This window comes from Lytechinus variegatus, chromosome 18, assembly GCF_018143015.1.
Source record: "Lytechinus variegatus isolate NC3 chromosome 18, Lvar_3.0, whole genome shotgun sequence".
NCBI lineage: Eukaryota > Metazoa > Echinodermata > Echinoidea > Temnopleuroida > Toxopneustidae > Lytechinus > Lytechinus variegatus.
The window spans coordinates 1276497-1295103 of NC_054757.1; the positions used below are offsets into that span (position 1 = coordinate 1276497).

At 35.2% G+C, this 18607-nt stretch overlaps 1 protein-coding gene across 1 annotated transcript in view; it reads left to right on the plus strand.

Moving 5' to 3' along the window:
- The first annotated feature begins 11221 nt into the window (after positions 1-11221).
- Positions 11222-18607, plus strand: part of LOC121431623 (extracellular matrix organizing protein FRAS1-like) — an 84695-nt gene continuing 77309 nt past the window's right edge. The window contains 1 exon segment of the mRNA XM_041629208.1: positions 11222-11325. The gene's annotated coding sequence lies outside the window, so the exon portion shown is untranslated.

The window sequence follows — 18607 nt, forward strand, 5'->3', positions numbered from 1 at the left end:
TTCAACAATCCTAAAATTAGTTTTCTCCCCTACCTTCATATTAGATAAGCTAATAAAAGGCAATAGTTCTTGGATAACATCTATAAAATGATAATAAGTATCAATGGGACAATATGGAAATCTTGAATTATAGAAAATAACATGGAAACAACTGTTATTATTATCTCTGCAAATTAATTCAGCATGCAAGGAGTTAATAGAAGCCAGTGAAACTGTAGCTATGCACCTGTGTCTGCTCTATCAACTACCTTATCCTCTTGGTTTCCTTTTCAGCTGTGAAAAATTTCCGGGCTTGAAGTGAAGGACCTCTTCCTGGGCTGTCCATTTTGGATTTATTAAATGATCAGAATTTCCAAGTATAGGGCCTAATACATAGGCGAAGAGATTGTTGGCATGTTATACTACCTTTGACTTCTCATCTCCTGCGACTCCACAGCTGCCCAGAGCTGCAAAAGTTGGTGCAAGATGGTCACGACGGTCAGTATGAATATGCTGTCCTGCATCGAACGACTGTGGAATAATACTGCATTGCATGATTGCAGTATAAGACCCCTGTTACATCTGAAAGTTTCCTACCCGAGACCCGACCGAGTCCACTTGCAACCTTGACTGGATTATTGGTGGATTAGCTTCGCGAACGGACCGAGTCCGAAATGTGGTCTGTTTACATCACAGTGTTCATTCCCTCCCCTATCGCCCTATCTGTACTGTTTCGAGCGGCATCCGATTGCTGACACCTTTAAAAGGTGCTCTCGATCTAGGCTCCGAATAATTCGCGCGCGCTAATTGAAGTTACCCGAGATTCTGAAAGAATGCTGATGATCCCAGCAGTCGTTGAAGATATGATCGACTTGAAAAGGATACGTTTAAAATGCTTCTTTTCACTCAAATCAAAGACTTTATCAATCACAGGTCGCATGCTGCAAAAACATTCGAAGAACGACGGGGCTGGGGAGGGGATAGCACCCGGGATAGCACGCACTATATGACGTAATTTGACAGCTGGCGAACGGACCGAGATAGGTTCGAAAGCTTGTGTGCGTTTACATCTACGAATCGGTGGACCGGGGCCGGCCCGATACCTACCCGAGACTACCTCTGGATGTGGTCTCGGGTAGGTTCGCTAAAAGGTGGCCCGAGGTAGGTTTGGGATGTTTACATCTGATTTCTTTCCGACCCGAGGTAAGACCCATTCTCAGTACACTTTCTAAAACTAGAAGCCGGTTCAGGAAACCACTTTGGAAGATTGCTTTGCGAGCGTTCCTATGTGATTACTCGAAAGTGGATTTCAGAAAGTTCACGGAAAGCGATCTTGTTGCTGTAGGAAAGCTCTCAGTTTTGTGCGAATTCTGAAACTGCAGCGTGAGCATTCTACACACGACATGCAAAGGTTGCTTCCCGAAGAACATGAAAATTACCATCAAAGTGTGATTCTATCCACTTACTTTGGGCCTAGCCCCACTTTCAAATCTGTTCCGCTGCTTATCAAAATATTATCAATCTGCTATAAATGTAAGATATTGACATTAAAATTTCTATGAATATTGATGTGGCAGATCTTAGGGTGACCTTAGAAAAGTTGTTAGCCCCAAATTATTCTATTTGGGGAACTATAGAGGTGATTTAAGGCTGTCATGGGGGCAAAAATCACTCATCTCCTTGTGTATTTCCTATATGCCTCGTCACATACTGTACCCAGTCAATTAATCCTCTTGCCTCTATCACCTGAAACCTTTTGCACTTGTAAAGTTCCACAGGTGTTCATTTATGACAAATCTTCATACATGAGAAAAGATATTTTCAGACCTCTGTGGAAAATGGAAAATACCTGGTATTTTTTATTGGGAAATCTACCCAGATCTATAGTGAATCAGAAAGTACATTATTTTAATATCCCCCCAAATCCCCTGTTAATTAGTTTGTATTTAAAAGTCGGAATATTATGTTCAAATTTTAGAATATATTTCTTGTTGATATTACAGTATGAGATCTTCAGATTGTTATTTTAAAACTGCAAATCAAAAAGTATATTTATACAATTTTCAGCTACCAGAATGAGCTTTTTCGAAATCAAGAAATTTTAACTGATGACCTTAATTTGCTCTTTCAAAAGAGAGAACAGGGAAAAGATAAATGATTCATAACTGAAGTACAGTGTTTTGTCACAAGTTCCATTAAACCATATTTGATTTCATCATAAACACCAACCTTGTTTTTATTTAAGATTTATCCAACCCTCATATCAGAATCGGCAACAAAAATTAATGCGGCGTAGTGCCCTACTTTTGTGGTTTGTTTTTTGACAAATATGCCATGAAAGGCCGGCAAGTTTTCAAAAGTTTGGTGTGAAAATATGGAGAGAATAACCAATGTTTTTATGGAAATGGAAGGGGAGGGGAGAAAAGCTTCAAGTATACAAAAGAGAGAAATGAGTGTGTTATTTTTGCAATAATCGCTTTCATGATTTCGAACAACTGCTCGTTGAGTAATTGCTGAGCTTGGAGCATGAAAGCATTTGGCCTTATCGTTCAAACACCTATCTAAACTTTCCCCAAGTCTTGAAAAAACAGATTGAGTGAGATGCCAATTATCGGCAGGACATGAATTGTTATTGAAAATCTATGCGAGAATAATTGGTGATAATCATCTATAGATGAATGTTAGTCAACCACAAAGTACAAACAGATATATGTTTGAATAGAATAGCGCAGTTATTCAGGGGTTAAATCTGTGCAGTATATTACAACTTAAAATCTTATCGGAGCATAACCTCTTCATATTTTCGGTAACCATCATAAAGAAGATATTTTTATGCCAATAATGTAATAGAAAAATAAACAGATCGACCTATTACTGAGAGAAAATGGACCATTAGGGCAATATGTCCACAATATTATCTTCTTTATACCTCATTTATTTTGAGGGTTTACAGATAAATATTGATCTTGACTTGTAAACATTTCATAAATTACCGGAAAGGTTCAATTGTGATTTTTAATCATCTCCATATGTTGAACTTCAAATTTGGATTAAAAAAAAATGTTGGGGGAGGGGGAAGATTGTCATTCTTTTAAACTTACCCTTTTGGGTTCAACTTGGTCCAGGCTGATAGAGAGCAATATTTGTTATGTAATTAAGTCTGAACAGTATGCTTCTACTATTGCCTTATGTCAAACAGTTGGTAGCACGCTAGGCTAGGAATCAGGCTGTCGATAGTTTAAAAGAGGAAGTGTTTAAAACTATGTTTTTAACTTATAAGGTTATGAATCAAATGCATAATGAATCCTTCGTGTACAACAAGTCTTGATCTTTCATCAATAGAAAAAGTCCTCACCAAATCGCATCCATGAATTCATGAAAAGGTTAAATTTATAAAGTAGGTAGCTGATCATTGTCACTCTAATATTTACAATTCTCACCTGTATACATAAAACCAATAAGATAAAAAGCAATTCTAAAGCAATAAATCCTCCCAATTGTTACCAATAAACACATTAACACTTGTAAAGAGCCGCACTAAGATAAGATATTGTTGATATCCAAACATCATTATCGTCCCAATACAATGGTAGTGAAATTACAGAACTGTGTGTATTGTAGTTCCTATATCTTGCATAGGTGATTAATTTTCTTGTTGATTTATTTTGTGATTTTTCGTAATTTACAAATGATAAATTCAAGAGTCATTAATGAAATTAAACCAGCACACATTTCCCACCAAAAGCAAGACAGAAGAATCTGGATGTAAATATATAGCAGAACTCAAGCAACAGCTCAATACGTCATAAACAATAAAATTATGATAAAAAAGCTTTAACAGCAAAAATGATTACATGCTGTCAAATGGCTGAGAGTAGGCTTAAACATGAACTATAGGCCTACTAAAATGGCAATAAAAAACTATTTAAAAAAATAGCTGACAAAGAAAAGCAACTGTTTAAGGCATCCATGTAGAATTGTTACAGTACAGCAGTGAGGAGCACTAGGAAATAAATAAAAGAGAATAACAGATGGTATATTTCATGCTCAACTTTTTTTTTCTCTACAGGAATTTATATCAAAAGATTTAAAGAATGCAAAATCCAAATTTCAGTCTTATTTTATTTTTCCTTTGGGTATAAGCAACCTATACAGTGCATTCCAGAAAAAAATGCCAATAATTATTAATATTTTATCATAAGCCAATCATTTTATGATCAATGACACTCCATTGCCACCAACCATTTCTAAAATTCTTTGTCTACTATGACAAGCAGTCAGTGAAAATCAATTGTTTTACATTTTCTGAATGGAAATGCTTATTCTAATTCAGATATATTAAAATTACTATTGTTTGTTCCTTTCTTTCTAAAGGTGTTATATTGAGATCAGGAAAAAAACTGTCTAGAAATTCTGTTTTCCTCTAAAATACAGATACTGGGGCTGCAAAACGGTTTTGAAAGTAGGGCGGGGGGGGGGGGGGGGGGGGGGCGGTAGCCATGCAAAAAATCACAATCAGATGGTCAATTTTACATTTTTTGAAAAAAGTGGGGGGGGGGGGCTCAAGTCTCCTAGCCTCCTCACTGTTCCCTGACCCTAGGATACCACTAGTCATACTCCTTTTTGTCACCCCTTCAAATTATTTTACTCACTCAAGGATGAAGTATTATACAATACAATACAATAAAGCAAATTTGATATTTCACTAGTATTCTTAATCAAATGAAATAATATGATCTGTGTTTTAAAATCGTCATTTATCGATTCTGATTGATATTAAGTTTTGATAATAAAGCATTGATTATTGTTTCTCATATTTTTTCTGGGACAGACTGTATAATATACAAGAAACTTAGTGATAATATCATTGATGATTTATAGGTATGTGCAGATGACTCTTGCCCTTTTGTGAACTAATCAGATATATGACCTTAACTTGACATTGAACAGATGTATGAGGTCATAACAAACATAGTTTATGTCAAAGGTAACATTTATTTCTTATTATAGAATCTTCAAGCCAAGGAACAACCATGATTTTGAAAGTTGTTTCACTCGATGTACATGTAATTGTAAGTTGTAGGTATGAAAGGGGGAAGTCCACCCCACAAGTTTATTTTAATAGAAATAGACCAATAAAAGAAGCATAATCCTGAAAATTTAATCAAAATCAGATGTAAAAGAAAAGAGTTACTATCTAAATTCGATAGATTGAAATGTAAATCTAATATTTGTAGGTCAGGGTCCAAGGGACCAATCCAAATCGGATCGAGTTTCAATCAAATAAGATTCTAAATCTATTAGATTGAAAACTTCAATCCAAATTTGGATTGGTCTCAGACCCCAATCTATTTGGTGCATTGAGGGTTAATCAGCAAATCTTAACCAAGGTTAAGAAGTTTTAGAAATATGATAATAATGTTGAAAGTGTTAGGATCTATTTCTTGAAACTTTGGTAATTAAGTATTACTGATCAAGTTGCATTATTAAGTTCAAAAGTCATATATGGTCAATGAATTTTTCCATGTTTAGCTTTCGACATTAGCAAGGTTAAGATTTTGAATTTTCAAGATAATTGTGATAGTATAAGCATAGACAAACTACATCTCCATGATTTAATTATCTTTGCCTAAAAAACTACCTTAATTGGAACTCGAAATCAACTTCAATATATTGGAAATTATCTGGATTGAAAAATAACTCTTAGATGTCTCCTGTAAATCCTTGAAAACATGATTGATTGAACCTTGGGCCATCATGTAAACACAGACACATTTATTTAAACACTTCAAATTGTGAAGTGGTCCTTTTGAACATATTTACAAAGTAATTACTATTGTCAAATGAGGCTTGAAACATTTTCATAACAAGAAAAAAAATAATATAAATGAATGAAAAGAATTCCTCCTCTATTCATTGTGTATTGAGAGCATAGGTTTCACAAAGTGATTCAGAGTTGTTTTTGGAGTGTCATAATATTTGTGTTCATTTGAAGGAAGTCCATTGATTTATGCTAGGTGAAAGTGCCTACTGCAATAATGTTTACAAACATGCTTTCAAAGTGTGAAGACTTTCAGATCAATGGAGCAGCTCAGACTTCTGTTACAAGTACATCTTAAGATGGACCGAGGATGCATCCGGAGGTGGCTCCATGTACCAGGTATCACAGGCCTAAATAATTTCCCATAGACTCGTGTGTTAAAGTGGCACATTGAAAAATTCATAAAAAATAAGTAGGAAATTTGAGGGTTGAATGTTTACTACTGGTGGATAGGATAAATGTCTGACATTCCATATCTGACCAGAAAAGGGTACCTCGACTGGCTCATTTTAAATATAAATCGTCATTTATGAAGACTACACCTGACGGGATCAAATTAATCACTTGAGAGAGTAAAATGGCCCTAATTCTTCCACCAGTGAAAAAATAGTTCCAAGATGGTGATATATCTTTCCAATTTAGAAAAAAGGAAGTTCAGTTTTTACCCTCCCTAGAATCAGTGTTACCCTGTAGATTGTCAGTCATATTCATTTATTTTTGTCAATCAGCAATATCAAATTTAAAAATTGAGAATGGGTTGGATCGAATGAATATCTTTTGCCTGCCATTTGTAATTAGGCCTGTGAAACCACCAGTATGTGTAATATCAAATATTTTGAAAAGCTAGTCTGAGGCCTGATGTGGTTAGAGACTGGACTGTGGATAGTATAACATAAGATTTTCTGAAAAGCTAGTCTGAGAGCTGATGTGGTTTTAGGCTGGACTTGGGCTAGACTCAGTTCTGCAATTGGTGTAGCACCAAAATGGACTCATGTTAGGCTATGTTGTGGAAGGTGAAGAGGTCTCTTCAGGCTCTTCAATAATGAGGACAAAGACGGTGCTGCACCAGCCGAGTTTGCTCAATCTGGAGATTTTAGTCCGATCAGCCCTCTTTGAGATTAATCTTGAGATTCAAGTAACCTCATCTCCACCAGCGCAAGAAGAGTGATACGTGATCGAGCGAGGCATTGATGCATTGTGGTCTGACGCCGTGAATAAATAATCCAGAGTCGAATCTTGAGTGAGTCCGCACCTGTGAATTAGCGGGATAATTTGTAAATAGAGCGCTATTTTGCAAATTATCCCAGGATCGTAATCTGGGGATTAATCCAGTGAACTATTACAATGATAGCGTCTCCATTACAAATAATCTAGAGATTGTTCAGATCAAGATAATTTACCAGATCAGAAATAGCGTGATTATTTGAAAACTTGGGCTGGTGCAGACGGCCCTCGAGTAACTGTAGACAATTTTGATAAGCCAATAAAAATGCCCCCTTTTCATTGACTTATTTTTTTTAACCCCCTGAATGTGTGATTCAATCATTTTATCTGGACCAAGCCCCATTTTTCCTGTAGTATTATAGCAAAACAGAAAAACTCCAAATTCAGTTTTCAATTTGTAGCAGTATAACAGGAAAGCTATTTACATTTGTAGGTCTTTTTATTTTCCTAGGCCTACATGTTATCATTAGACTGGGAATGAAAGGGGATAGAAGCTATTATATGCTGAGTTTTATTGCTTTGCGGAATGTGGCACATGTTGCTCACATCATGAAGATGGTTTGGTTTGAAATTGTCTAACTGAAATGGTAAAAAGAAGATACTTATTGCCTCAATTTTAAATCTGCTGCATGTGAAGAGGTGTGAATCTTGCGTAAACTTGCTAAGATCTAGGCTATGATTGTTCACATTTTACTCATTCAAATAGAGAAATCCATTAAAATCACAATTACCAGTGACAATTGATAAATCACTTGTCTTACCATGGATGTCAATCTTGTGATCTTATGAAGCTAGTCCAAATTTAACAAGAGACCCCTAACTTGCATTTATACTGACCACCCATCTGGACTAAACTGCAAGTTGATTAATGCCAGGTATTTTTTCTGTAGTTTGAATACTCCATACATAGGTATGAATGGCTCCGTCAAAAGTAAACTGTATATAGGCCTACTTCTTTGATTGCCTGAAAAGTGGCAGTGGGAGCAATGATCACAAAAGCATGTTAATTTTTTTAAAATGAAAATGATCTGTAAATCTGAACTGAAGCAAGGAATTAATTTTATGACAACAACAACTAGTTCTTTCATATTGCTTTTCCCAAAACAGCTCAAAGCGCTTTACAGCATATTATTACCCCGGTCATTGGATTAATTTCAATCCCGCATGAAAAGTGCACAATTTTTTTGAAATATCTACCCCAATCTTCATAAGACACATGCTTGCCTGAGATATATTCTATTGACAGCCTTAAACATGTAGCAAATGAAATGAGTGCTGTTAAAACCGATTGGTTTGACATATTCAGTGATGATTTTTGCTTGATGGGTAAGATTCCAGTAATACATGCACATGTACACTTTTAATATAGGTTAATGGTATTTTTCGAGATAAAGAAAGTAATGGTTTATTGAACCAAGGTATAATTAAACAGATTGGCCCAATTAGTAGGGATCATATTAACCCAAATAGATATGAAAGATAATGAAAATAGCCTCTTGTCACACAATCAAGTTATCTGTTTAGTAGTCTGTATTACAGACTACAAACAAATAATAAAATAAAAATTAAGTTTTTCCAGATTTTCTCTCATACCATCCAGATTTTTCATTTATATTTTACCATTTTCCCTTTCATTTCCTGTACTTAATTTCATTTCAGTTTTATTGTTTGTGGAACTCATACGCCAATGGTATCATTTTCAAACTTACAACTTCAGTCATTTAGTTCATTTTTGTTAAAGTATAGCTTGCTTACATGTTCATTTCGTGAGGACTATTCATGTTCATCAAGCATGCAACTACTGTTTATGAGTTTGGAGATGCACCTACTATTTACCAAATTTTTGTCTTGAGACTGATTTGACTGGTGATTTGTGTGTGGGTCTTCTTAATTTGAAGCTAAATATTTGTGAAGGATTCCTGTGGTGCATCAAACCATGTGTGGGAATCTCCTTTTTTCCTGTTTTGCCAAAAATAAAACGTCCGCATCATTTTTCTTCAAGGGAGGATGTCTATTGCAACTGGTTATGGAGATCTTATCTCTCTTAAGTCTGGATTGACTCTGGTAAGGATGGCAAGCGGCATGTCCAGATTAATGATCTGTTTGTGACAAATGACATTTGAAATGTTATAACAAGTTCAAGTAGTTGCAGGGAGCAGTTATGATATTGAGAGAACTTTTTGAAGTTTTAAAAACCAGCTTTAAACTTTGCCAACAGGAATAAGCACCTGTGGTCAGGTGGTCATAATGTTGTATTTTATATTGAAAAAAAATCTAATGACAATATACTTTGCTTAACTTTTAAATCACTGAGTAATTATTAGTTTTCTATCAGAGTCATTAGACACATATTATGTATATGATTGGTTGGTGGTAATTTATTCGGATTCTGTTTGAACTTGATTAATGATTTATGTAGCAAACCTTGGATTCATATCAATTTGATGGCATATAGGCCTTCAGGTGTAAATTATCTTTTGCCATCGTAGCTTAAAAGTTCAATGACCCATGTCTGAATATTCAATTTTCTTGCGTCGCAATAATTTCCTCTTATCATATCACCAGTTCATTCTATTGTCTGGTTCCCATATTATTAATTAGGTTCTCACTATATGATGTCAGTATTAAATAGATTTCTTCAATACGAGGCTGTATGCTAGAGTTGGTTCCAATGATTTTTCATGAAAAACATACAATGAAAATCCTGATAAATCTGTAACAAAATATCCCACGGAAATTCAAGCCAGATGAGCAGTAAGGAAAAATGAAAATGAATTGAGGTAATCATCATCTATATTGTAACATTTCAATGGAAATTGGCAATCTTTCCCCAGACTAGAAACTTTAGTCTTGCTCCTCAAAATCAACAAAGTATTTTGAATGTCATCCAGCAAGGGAAATAACATAAGTTCCTCCGTCAGGTTTGTACTCAGGATTTCATGTGACATTTTTATGGCTCAACTCCTGAAACCCAAGACATTTAACAAAGAGACTGTCGCGAGTCTGTAAACCAATCGTGAATCAATTTGAGATTGAGGTGATCATTTTCTGTTGAGAAACCTTTGTGTGTTGGCTTTGCATTTCAGGTATCAAGATGAAATACCTTTTCACAATTTTCTGGTATGGGTTTGAACTTTTGAGCCTCGAATGGCGGTTTCCATGATTACGCTACAGAAAAGATTAGAAAGTGACATAAATCAGATGAAAATTCCTGTTGAACCTCTGAAAACTCAGGGTTGTATCAGTGAATGTGACTGAACTCTCCTCTTTAAAGACATTTGTAAATATGAATGATTCCCAGAAGATATCGGTCACTATTTCTGTGCATTATTGTATGTCTGAATACCATTATGGTACAAATGAATGGTACATGATAGAAATATGTTCTGTGGATGCATTTTGCAAGTTTAAAGAGAAATGCCAGTAGTTGCAATAAACACTGATTTCATGAGAAAGTCTGTAAAACCAGGCTTAATTGTCAGTATATCATCGAGGATCTAGATCTGGTACAGTTACATAAACTGAACTTTGTGAAATCTTGAAATCTACGCCAAAAAATATTCACACTGAAGATCACCAACACAGATAGGCACACGTGGTACAGTGTATTATTATTGCTGGAATAAAGACCCGACGGAAGTGACCAAATCCACGCTTATTTTGCTTATTTCTCAGCAATTACACAATTTCTTCCAGAATCCTTTGGCACATATTTTTTATTCATACAAACAGACACTTGGGTGGTCATTATATTAGATTCTGTAAAAAGTCATTTTGAGATCGTTACCAATACTGGAATTTATCTTTAAATGAAAATATATTTTGGTTGTGAATCCTGATGATGATGATGTTGGTGGTGGTGGAAACGAAGATGATGATATTCAGTGATGATGGTGGGGAATGGGGATGATAATAATGGTGATGATATTGATGATTATGATGATGATGACAGATGATTGATAATGATGATGGTGGTGATGTTCATGATGGCAATGATGAAAATGATGATGGCGATGATGATGATTATGGTGATGAATTGACCAAGACAATATAGTCCATATATAATATAGGCCTAGTTATATCTGGGAAGTATTAAAAGATTCCCTTTCTTGTCTTAAACACCATTATTTGAATGAATTACTTTTGAATAATTGCTGATAATTATGTCATCCGATCTTTGTCTTTAATTACAGAACAACACAGTATGGGAGTCTGACCCTTGTACATTATGTTCCTGTTTGGGTGAGATCATCTCATGTACACCAAAGCAATGTCGCAATCCAGAATGTGATTTTTCAAGGGTAAGAATATAGAATATTATCAGAACTTCTGAGTCATGTCATTTTGTTTTTGACTGGTGCATGTCCGGGTTTATTTAGGTGCTGACCTGTGGACCGCTAAATTAAAGAAATAGATAAGAAATTCAGTGTTGCCAAGACTATGAATTATCAACCATGTCTATGCCTACAGTGTGCTACATAACTTTTTAGAAGCACTTGCCCAGTCAGGCAAGTAAATTTTTAAATTGTTGGAATATACTTGCCCCAAAATGTGTATTTCACTTGCCCGAAAAAAATCCTTGAAAAGGAAGTTTTACCTCTTCAAAAGAAAGTTTTGCGGTTTTATAAACCATTGACCTTTTTCTCTTTTTACGTGAACTGATCTACCTTGTTATTGCATTCCTTTTTCCAAAGTGAATTTATCTTGCCTGCCATGACCAAAATTAGGGTCAGTGTATCATATCGACCCTAATTTTGGTCATTCTACTGTGAGAATTTTGCTTGCCCAATTCGAGTAAGTAGTTTTGGTCTTTACTTCAAAACACTTTCCCCGAGCAATCGGGCAAGTGCTTATGTAGCACCCTGGCCTATATTTCCTTGTGTAGATTTATTTTTCACATGATACTAATATTTCCATTCCTTGATCAACCAAATAGAGTTATGAAAATTATAGTACGAAGTAGGATTTCACAATTTTTTTCCTTGAATTTATCGGCCTGAAACGTTATAATCCTAGTGCGAGTGTGCAGCCATATGATCTGCTTGCGACCATTGAACGTAGAGGGCGTCAACACTGAGCAGCGTAAATGTGACCAAACCAACGAAACAAAATAGTTCTCTTGCCTGCATCAAATCAAAGTGGACAAGTTTTGACAAGATCATTATCATACTGGATGGGGGTATATTACATGGGGCAATTCAGGTCAATTGAAGTCATATTTGAAGTATGATGGAAAGATTATTCCTTATTTTAATACTTCATTAGTACTTCATAACAAATTCTTCATTTGTCCATTTTCATGAATTCTTTAAATCAATTAATTTGATTTATTGGTAAAATTAAATATGCGCTGGCTGGTGTAGTTTATTTACAAAAATAAAGTGTTGTTGAAACAAGATTCTATCTGAAGTGATAAGTTATAAAAAAAAATTGAAAGCCTTTATTTTAGAAGCAGAACACATTTCCATTCTGATATCATGTTTTTTAAACAAAGTCTAAACTCACACCCCTTTGTCAGGGGGGGGGGGGCTGATCATGCAAATAATCACAATCATGTGGGGGGGGAAGGGTGGCTGAAGCCCACCCAGTCCCCCCTCCCCCCACAGGTTCCGTGGCCGCTGTCAAGTGTAACAGATTTCAGGTGAAGTGATCATTAGCTGCTAATGAGGCAGCAGACTTGAAAGATGGCGAGTTGGGTGGCCATCTTGAAGATACTGCTTCAAATCTGTTATTTCAAAGAATATTCATTGTGGGAGCAATAATAATGATATAGAGCAATAGTTATTTATTACTGATCTGGCATTGGCAAAGGCATGAATTTTGACCTGATGTAGTAAAGAATCTATAAAGTTTTAATGGCTTCTTCTAAACTTATTTATTTATTATAGTAATAAAAACCCCATAAGTACCATTCATGAAATAAAAATATAAATGCTAATTTGCCGGTGCAGATTCACTCTGGATTATTTATTGACGTCGTCAAACCATAATGCATTGATGCCTTGCTTGAGCAGGAATCCCTTTTATTGCAATGGTGAAGACGGGGGTTTCTTAAATCTCGAGATGAATCGCGAAGTATTCTGATTGGGCTAAAATCTTGAGATTGAGCAAACTCAGGCTGGTGCATTACCACCTCATTTGTCAGTTTTAGTTCTATGAACATTAGGGCTGCTCAGCTCTGCACATTTCATCCCTTCAAAAGTGAAAGAAAATTAATGTCAGGTGTTTTATTGGGGTCAATTTGGAGCGTTGTGGAGTGTTGTGGCCCAGTGGATAAGTCTCCGGACTTTGAAAAACAGGGTCATGGGTTCGAATCCCAGCCAGGGCGTAAATTCCTTCAGCAAGAAATTGATCCACAATGTGCTGCACTCAACCCAGGTGAGGTAAATGGGTACCTGGCAGGAATTTATTCCTTGAAACGCAGCGCGCGTAACAGCTGCACTGCTAAAGCCAGGGTAATTATGCTGCATATACTGTAGAGCGCTTAGAGACTTCTGACAAGTAAGTATTAAGCACTATATAAGCAAGTATAATTATAATTTGGCTACTGCAACAAAGCACTTGTTTTGCCTTGATTTGCACATATGTAAAATGACATCCTAATAATCATTGTAGTCATTCTAGTGCAAACAGTTGAAATGTTTCTAACTTTTGGAGATGGGTAAACAGTTTTTGTTTTGGATGGAGAGAGGTGTTTGACATCCAACTTTCAGACACTGTTTTCAATCTTCCCTGATCTACCTCATTAAAGAGGAAATATTTGTTACACCCTTGCCACACTTTTTTAGTGAAACCATTTTCTAATTAGGCCAATCAATTATGAGAATGTTCAAGGATGGATGTTTTGGCCAACACTTTCACATGAAATAAACATATTTGCTCACAAAATATGTTAATTTGATTTATGTGACATTATTGTGTCAATGTCAGCGGCAATCTATTTATTCACTTCAGCTCTATTTAAATTTTGATATGTCACAAAAGTAGGCCTATGTATTTATCACCACACCTTTTTTTAATGATAAAGTAGAATTGCTACAAATGTTTATATTGATTACTTTAAGCAGGGTGCTACATAAGCACTTGCCCAATTGCCCGGGGCAAGTAAAAGTTAGAGTTAGGCAAGTGTTTTGCGTTAAAGACGAAAACTACTTGCCCGAATTCAGCAAGCAGTAGAATGACCAAAAGTAGTGTCGATATGATATATTGACCCTAATTTTGGTCAAGGCAATGGCAAGGCATATTAGTTCATGTCGAAAGAAAGAAAAAGGTGAATGGTTTATAAAGCCGCAATTCGTTCTTTTGAAGAGAGAAAAACTTTTAAAGGATTTTTTTGGGCAAGTGAAATAGATTTTTGGACAAGTATATTTGAACTATTTAAAAATATACTTGCCCGACTGGGCAAGTGCTTCTAAAAAGTTATGTGGCACCCTGCTTTAAGTTAACAATTTATTTATTATCTTATATTAAATCAAATGATCTTATGTCACATGAAGGTGGATGCATCACAATGTTTCACACTATCAATCAAGATATTTCCCATCATGCACACTATTTCCCTCTCCCACACATCTGCTTGTATATTCTGGATCATCTCTTTTCAGTGAACTCCGTGAAATGTTATCAGCTTTTGAGAGGCGGAAGCGAGACGTGCTTGACGTGCCAGAACGTTTTCTTCTTTCTGAAGCCCCTTTTCTTTACCAGTTACTGAGGGTTTCCTTATGAGCTTTATGCTCGGAAGGCTTTCAAAGTTAGGGGAAACTGATGGTTTCCTTTAATAGGGGGGCAAAAAGAAATCTTACTCAAGCTTGAGACCTTGCTACCTTGCTGTATTGCCTGACAAAGTGAATATTCCTACTGACAGTTTTTCTTAACTGTTACATTATAAAGGTCAATTTCACCCCAACACAAAATTGATTTGAAGTAATAGAGAAAAATCAAACAAGCATAATGCTGAAAATTGCATGATGACATTTTAAACTTTTGCTTCGTTATCACAAAACAGTTAGGGGTGGGCCAATATGCTCATAGCACAGTGATATGCAAATGAGAGATGATGTCACACACTCATTTCTTTTTAGTTTATTATGAATTATTTGATATTTCTATTTTTGCATATTGAATATACTTCTCACGGGCATGTACATTTTTCAGGGAAGAGTCACACTATGTTTCAAATTATTGTTGGGAGAAAATTGAAATAATCCATATTTCACATAAATAATGAAACATAAAAGAAAAAATGCATGGATGACATCATTGCATACCAACCAGGATACATACATTAAACTGTTTCATAGAAATAAGAACAATTTCTTAATGTCATAATTTCCTATTTTACATGCAAATTTTGATGAAAATTTTTGTGTTAAGCTTGTTTTTTTCTTTTTATTCAAATCAACTTTTGTTTGGACATTGACTTGCCCTTTAAAATTAAAAATCAAAATGTAAAAAAGCATGCTGCTCCAGTCATGCTCACAGTACCATGTAAATTATCATGAAGTTCAGTTAAAGGAGAAGGTTAATCCCCTGTTAGAAAAGAAATCAAAAGGTTTTTTGTGGGTCAAGTACTTCTTTGGCTCCTTGGTAATGGTTAACTGATTTCAAGGTATCCCCAGGGCCAACTTGGTGCAATTTGTTTGGAAGACTCACTTTATCATAATAGAAGCCATTAAAATAGACAAAAACAACTGAACTTTCAAAGTGTATACAATCTTCATTTTTCACTAAAAAATAGTAGCTCAGCTTCCTTACTTCTATGGAATAACTTAAAATGCAGAATGTTTGCTGTGTAGGGGTTAAGTGGAGACAAAAAAGGCAACTAAAGATAATGTCCCCTTTAAAAATTCTTATTAAAAGAAAAATGAAACAAAATGTGATAAAATGCAATTAACTAGGCCTATACAAATTCTCAATTTTCATACTTGAATTTTTGCTTCAATTTTCAGATGTACTTTTTTCTGTTAGTGTTACTTGTTTACATTTCGGACAACGTTTACGCATCATGCTCGTCGTATTGCGCCTCAACTGGCAAAAACCACCCCATTTTATGAGAGATTCTGGCCGTGCCTAATGTACAGCTTAAAGTTGAGTTTAGGTAGTGTAGGTGCAATTTACAAAGTCATCTGAAAAAAAATACTTTGCTGATTTACTCAATCCTTTGTTGTCAGCAGATTAACTTTTTGACCCTGAGTTGACATTTATGAGGTCAGTCCACCTGGTGCAAGGTGCTTTATGGATTTGATGGGGTTTACTCAAAAGGGGTGAGTTCCTTCCACATTACTCAAGCATAAGTTTGCTGTGCAAATGCCTTGTCCAAGGAATCTGAATATAGTTGTCTATTGTCCATTTGCTATGACTTGTATAGAGAAGGTCCCTGAAATTTATACTGCAAGATTTATTTGTGCTAGTCTTTTATGAAGACCAACTTGTTGATGAAAATTTCAGTCAGGATCTGTGCCTGCACACTACTCGAGAACAAGATTGCTTGCAACTGAAGGAAAGTGGTCTGAATAGGCAGCACAACTTGTGTAGATAGTGCCCTTCTCATTTAGGAAATTGAAATCAATGAGATGTTATAGTTTTGGTAGTCTAGTCTCAAGACCTATTTGTTGATCAAAGTTTCAATCAGGGTCTGTGTCTGCAGACTACTCTATCATATATAGTGAATCTCTTAGCTATACTGCTATTTAGTGCCATTTGCAGTGATTATAATCTTGTAAAATTTGCCCTTTCATGTGAAAAACAATCAGAAAAAAATTGTAAATAATATTGAAGAAAAAAAAATTGTATCCCGTGGGACACAATTTTGTAATCATTAACTATTCAAATTCAGGAAATATAATAAAGTTTGGTTTAAATTGTTCCAAAATGGTGTAGAAAAATCCTATCTCCACCTCGTTTCATATGATAGTCCTGGGTTAAAAAATGCATATGTATGAAGGGTGAAGTTGACCATGTTATGAGCTAATGCTACGCCAATCATTTTTTTATTACAATTTTTCATGAACCACTAGAGTAAACCCTCCAGGGCACTTCAAATAAATCTTAGAAATATGATTGGGCCTTATACAATTAGGGATAATAAACAGGGCTTTCTTTGTTGTTAGGAAGGGGGAGGCTGTAATGGTTTGTGTCAAGAAAAAAAATCTTTATTTTTTATGGAAAGTTGGGCTTTTAATGTGACAGGATGTTTATAGAATATAAATATTTAATCCTGCCTGCTAGTTACAAATTGACATCCTCATCTGGAAATGTGTTTATTTTGATAGACAAGAAAAGAAAAACATGAATGGAGTGTATTTGGTCTGGGATGAATAGAGAGAAAAGTTGATATTAAAGTGATTGTTTAACATTGGTTTGACTTTTAAAAAATCTGAGCTAGAAGGTCACACTTGTCACCTGTGTCTAGGATATGTTACAAAAATGAAGCCCAGAAAAAATTGCATTCGAAAATAATTATTTAGTGCTTCAAAAATTGAAAAATAAAGTGACCGGAAACACCATCTTAATTTCATCCCATACACTTATGTGTATTATTTAGGCGTCTTTAAGACGCCTATTTACAAAATCAGGGTTTGCCTTGTAGTTTTAGCTTTTCATTCTCAATAATGGTTGTTTTCAGGGTTTATTAGTTCTAATACATGCAGTGGTACACATGTTTCATCTTGGTTTGAGAATTTTTTAAATCGGCTGCTCACAAAGTTAAACAATACCTTCAATCATAAATTTCTGTACCTGGATGATATGGGCTCTCAATTTGGTTTCATGTGACATCTTGATTTGATGGTACTGCCGTGACACTCCGTTATATGGGTAATGTTTTATGTGGATGCAAGAATGCCCTTTACACCACAGTTTTTTCGCATGTGCACAAAAACGTCCTTGCGCTGGGTGTTTTTGTACAGACGGGACAAATTGTTGAAGGGTTGAATTGTTGTACTCCAGGCTGAAAATAAAATTATTTGAACAGATAAAGAAAAATCAGAACAAAACACTGAAAATTTAATCAGAATTGGACAAGGAATAGCAATTTGTCATAAGATTTTGATGATTTAAAAAAAAAATCATATTTTCAGCCTGGAGTACCCCTTTAAGTCTAAAGTCTATGAAAGCTGACTCAATGCAACTTAACAAAATCATTTGAATATACTAATTTAAAAGACCTCTTGATTTCCATAATGTTTAATCATATGTTTCAGTTGCAATGTAGATTATCATTGTACTTAGCACTGGTATCCCCTAGGGAGGACAAGATGAAGAAGGGTTTATACAGAAGTGAAGTGTGTCATGAAATCAGTGATCACATAGAGCAGGATGAATGTCATATGAATCAGATATATCCTATTCACCTTTCAAAATGTGAGGTATTGAAATAAGATGACTGAAGTAATCCCCGATTTACACGATTTAAACCCAAATTGCAGATGTATGGAGTTAAAGATGTGATACATGGTTTTTCACAAATTTGAAGTGAAATGTCATGAACTTTGTGGATTGACATTGATGCTTTTTGAATGATGAGTGATGTATAGGTATGGTAAGGCAACATTCCAATGTAAGGAACTCAGAGCAACTAAAAAT